The sequence below is a fragment of the Vicia villosa genome, unplaced genomic scaffold (genome assembly GCF_029867415.1).
Source record: "Vicia villosa cultivar HV-30 ecotype Madison, WI unplaced genomic scaffold, Vvil1.0 ctg.003025F_1_1, whole genome shotgun sequence".
NCBI classification, from domain to species: Eukaryota; Viridiplantae; Streptophyta; class Magnoliopsida; order Fabales; family Fabaceae; genus Vicia; species Vicia villosa.
The window spans coordinates 2414-7610 of NW_026706095.1; the positions used below are offsets into that span (position 1 = coordinate 2414).

A 5197-nucleotide genomic window follows, 5' to 3' on the forward strand; every position below is an offset into this window, starting at 1 on the left:
TTCAATCTTCATGTCTCAGGTTGAAGAAACTTAAATAGGGGCATCTGTCATACCCCAATTTTTGACCTAAGATACCACCTCATATCATCTGCATATGCATCATTTGCATCTCTAACAAATTGCATAGCTTGTGTTTGCTACTTGTGACTCAGCAGGATTTAATCAGGAAATCACTCATCAATACAAGTAACAATCAATTAGGGTTTTGTTCTCCCTTCATTTCAAATGAATCATCTTCATCAACAATTAACATTTGGTCCTCAGAGATTCATTTCAACAAGCTCAAAGACTTTGAATCGACTGAATTAGGGTTTTGACTGAAGACAGCATACTCTTGACTTTTGCTCAGAATTTGACCTAATGGCTTGGGACATGATATCAAGACCTCAAGTGCATCATTTTGACCTAATCCATTGGCTCATAACATCTCCTACACAAAGATTGATCAGACAAATCCTCAGATCAGGGTTTTAAACTATCAGGGACTGAAATCAGGGATCACATTTGGGAAACCATAAAAACCCCCAGGAAGTCAATCAAAGGTTTCAATCATCCTCCAATAATCCCTATGACATTATCCAATGGAAATTGTGTCTCAATTCAAGATCCATAGTCATCAATTTGTGTTCATTTGAAGTGTGCCATTTTCAATTTGTGCGATTCAAGAGATTAGTTTGGAATTTGTTCAAGGAATCGGCATATGGATTTGTCATTCATGAAAGAAAGTGTTTCACATGGATTGCTTGGAATATATTTCTTGGTTTTTTAGGCTCATGGAGTGCTCATGGTGAAGAATTGATTCATATGGATTATTTGGAAATTGGTACAAGTTTGAAACAATTCATGGAAATTTCACCGAAATTGCAAGAAAAATCTTTTAGTCCATTTATTGAAAGATTATTTCAAGTATGGTTTATAACCATAAATTCAAGAATTAAAAGTCCATTGGTGCAAGAACATTCTTCAAAGGATCATTCAAAGGAATTTAAGAATTGATTCAAGACATAGAAATTGCATTCAAATTCATTCAAGAAATATTCAAGTTTCATACAAATGATGTTTTTTACATGGAACAAATGAATCCAAAATTCAAGAATTACATCATTCCAAAATTCTATTCACTTTCAAGAATACAAGTTCATACAATTCTAAAGTGAAATAAATTTGGATTACAAAGAATAAAAGAAAATGCAATGCTTTCTTGAATTCTTCAATCTTCAAAGTCTTCATCCTTCAAGTTCAAATTTCTTCATGCTTTCATCAAGAATGCTCATGTCACATGGAAAAAGAAACAAAAGGGGTGAGATTAGCAAAAGGTCCAATAAAAGAAATAATTCAAAAAGAAGAGATAATTCAAGACAAAAAGGAATCAATGAGAGATTTTTCTTCCACTTGCATGATTCATATCATAAGAAATATCTTTGCATAATGACATGGAGAATATTCTTATTCTTATTCTTATTTTCTCAATGATTACAATCTTGCCAATCAAGTTAATTTTTATGCCAAACACATCCTAAGCTTTTCCTATAAATAGAGGTGTTCTCTTCATTGCAAAAGACACCAAAGCAACCTTAACTACTTGCTTTTTTCACTCCTCCCTTTTCTCTCACAATTTTCAAAGTTTCTTAGTTCCATAGTTGAAAAAGGGGTGAAGAAATAGTTCATACCTTGGTGGAAGGTTTCCACTTGAAGATCATCTTCAAGTCTCCTTAATATCCAAAGAGGTGTTGAGGCATCACCTTCATCAAAGAGCCTACAACAAAAAAAAGAGAGGTTGTTAGTAACAACAATTCAAAGTTGTTTCATCATCAACAACCACATAGTCTCAATTCAACAAACCGCAAGGAGGGAGAAAAGAGAGCAGCTCACGGTTTTGTTCATCTTCATATCACCTTCAATCAAACTGCAGCAACAATATAATCACTTCAACACAAAAATTCAGCAACAACAGTTGCAATAACAACATCACCGAAGGTTCTTGCTCACCTGCAGTCAAAACACCGACGCTGCAAGCGGTTCAGCATCACAACAACAATCAACAACAGTTCCGAAGCAGTAGAAAAAAAGGGCGGTTCAGCATCACAATTAATTTAAAAACAAAGCAGAACAACAATAATTACAACCAAACTTGCGGTGGATTTCGTTTCAGAAGCGATAGTGATCAAAAGTTTACCTCAATACACAAACCGGTGAAAATCTCCTCGCCGTAGGTAAGTCTTCACACTTTCTCTAATATTATAGTTTGTTATTGTTGAACATAATTTCCTGTTAAAACAAAAATTGCCAAAATCAGAGAAAGCATATGTTATTTTATAATAAAAACGAATTGTGTTTCTACCTCTGATTGCGAAAGAAATCGGTTTATAGCTTAAGCTGTTCTCGTCAATATGAGTTTCCATGGCCGCCGGAGGACTTCGAAATTCTCCGTTGTTGTTGTTATTCGGATTGAGAGAGGCTGGGAACTCAGAGAAAAAACCGTTGAAGGATTGAGCAAAGAGAAACCGAGAGAGAGTACTTTATTGTTGTTGTTGCTCAGTGGGGAGAATTGCTTTTGTCTTTGTTTCACGGTGAGAACGAGCCGAGAGCGGAGATCGATTGAGAGAGACAATAAGTTGTTGTTGTTGTTGTTACCGCAAGCATGAGAACCGAGAGTCTCTGAAGACTCTTCCATGGCCGCCGTTGTTGTTCGAACAGAGGGAGGTTTATGTTTTGTTTCAGCCATGGATGGTGAGCAAGAGATGAGAGAGTTTTGGTTCTTCTGAGTTTTTTTCTTTTTTTCCAGAATCGTGAAAATGAGAGAGGGAGGCTCGGCCTCTTTTCCTCAATGTTTTAGGGTTTTCAAAACCCAACCTTGTTTGTTAAGAGGCGGATCCGGGTCACACTGACCCGACCCGGTCCGGCCCACTTTTTTTTATTTATTTTTTTGCATTCAGCTTTCAGTTTGGGCTGCACACCCCCTATCAGAATTTCAGCACCCCTGGCCCATTTAAATTAGTTTTTTTAACTAATTCTCCTTTTATTTTTTTCTATAAATATTTTCATGAGTTTAAGTTATTTTTATTTTAATGTAGGATTTTAAGTTCTTTTTTTTAATCCTTATTAAAAATGACAAAAATATGTTTTTTATATTAAAAGTTTTCTTTAAATATTTTCATATGTTTGTAAGTGTGTTTTTTTTAATTCTTATTAAAAAATACCAAAAAAATATATTAGATGCATATTTATGTTTATGTTTCTAATTATTTTCTCTTTTCATAGAAAAAAATACAAAAATATTTTAGATACATATTTAATTTTATGTTTTCTAATTATTTTCTTCCTTCATGAAAAATCACAAAAAAAAAATGTCTTTTCTTAGATTAATTTTTATTTGAATTTGATATTTTCATAATATTTTGTGTAGTTAATCATGTAAATTTATCTTTGGTTATTTTGCACATTTTTACTTGAATTTTCTCACTTTATCCGAGACTCCGAGATTATTTCTCCGTTGTCTTTTGGATTTGTCTGTTTTGTTTGGTCTTCCATTTGCAGTAGAATTCCATAAACGATTACTGGATGATCAAAGAATGCTGTAAGCTGTGAACTTATTTGACGTTCTTTTCTGCTGGTTGGATGCCTAACATTTGAAGATCACGGTAACACCTCAAACTCAGAAATCCAATTTTCTCATTCTTCGAGGTAAGCCTAAAACTCAATCAACTGTTTTCACAACAGTAATCAATTCACTTTCAAATCACCCATTGTTTTTCAAAACAGTGGGGCCTCTCGAATATTAGAGAGTATAAGTCCCTTTCGTTTTTCTTTGTACAGTTTTTGTTTTAACAGAAAACTTTTTCCAAATAAACTTCCAAACAGTTTTTTTAACAAACAAATCTTTCAACTCTTTTTTAAACCATCCACCATGTTTTATGAAAATAAAACATGGGCCTCTCGAATATTAGAGAGTATAAGTCCCTTTCTTTTTCTTTATACAGTTTTTCTTTGTACAGAAAACTCTTTCAAAACAAATCTTCAAACAGTTTTTCAAAAGCGAAACCTCGTGTCTGTAAATAAACAATCAACCATGTTTTGTAAATAACGCCATGGGCCTCCATGTAGGTATAAGTCCCAAGCCCTTTTGTACATACCCACTCTAGTACATGAAATTTGGTATTTCATTGTACGCCTTTTGTACATATCTCAATCAATGTGTTTTTTAACTTTGAATAACAAACCAAAAATGAAGGTTTTCTTTAAATCTTCCCAAAAATATACCATGGGCCTCCATGTAGGTATAAGTCCCGAGCCCCTTTGTAAATACCTGTTTACATAGCTGTTGAATAAATTCAAATGGACTTCTCCCCGAGTGTGAGTCCCAAGCCCTGTGTATACAAATGGATCATGCTTACAGGTATATTTCCTTCATAAACTCCATTATATACACACACTTTGTCATATATGTATAACTGTTCATATTTGTTCATGTACTTGTTCATGTTTGTTCGTACTTGTTCATATGTGTGTTTGTGTTATATATGCTTATTCAACTTAGTACAACACTAGGTTCCCCATAGCCTCCTATTGGGCTTCGTGCAAAGAATCTCCCTAGTTTAGGTTAGGACATAGAGTATGGTTTCCCGGTGAAATCGCTCTAAGAGCTCAGACCAACTATACCATGCCTCCCCTTGGGCTTTGTACAAACGAGTGACCCTCCCATAGCCTCCTCTTGGGCTTACAATGCAAGGACCCCGGATTGTCCCTCCCATAGCCTCCTCTTGGGCTTACAATGCAAGGACCCTCGGATAGCCTCCTCTTGGGCTTCGTACAAGGACCCACGGGCTTCTTATAAGCATCCCCAATATCCAAATCAAATACCCTAGGAGATTAGACATTTTTCATCTCTATGCTAGGAGTATCTCTTATATATCATCACAAACAATCAATCAATCAAACTTCTTTTTGCCACAAGGCTGGCTAATCAATCCAACTTTCTTTTTGCCACAAGGCTGGCTAATCAATCAAACCGTTTTACCACCATACTGGATGATTAATCAAAGTTTTTGTCACAAGGCTGACTTCATTGGAACTTTTGCCACAAGGCTGGCTGATTAATCAAAGTTTTTGTCACAAGGCTGACTTCATTGAAACTTTTGCCACAAGGCTGGTTAAACAAAAACATCTTTATCATTCTAAGCACCCTAAGTGGCATGGC

General features: G+C 35.1%; 1 long non-coding RNA gene across 2 annotated transcripts; it reads right to left on the reverse strand.

The window, feature by feature from the left end:
• Positions 1-1088: 1088 nt before the first annotated feature.
• On the reverse strand, positions 1089-2818 carry LOC131640273 (uncharacterized). Of its 2 annotated transcripts, none has more exons than XR_009295214.1 (4): positions 2342-2818; positions 2177-2268; positions 1873-2009; positions 1089-1756 (listed from the first exon to the last, which is right to left on the reverse strand). It is a non-coding gene; the product is annotated as an uncharacterized LOC131640273 (long non-coding RNA). The 2 variants fall into 2 exon arrangements; XR_009295215.1 differs by having other exon boundaries at positions 1843-2009.
• Between the last annotated feature and the right edge of the window lie 2379 nt (positions 2819-5197).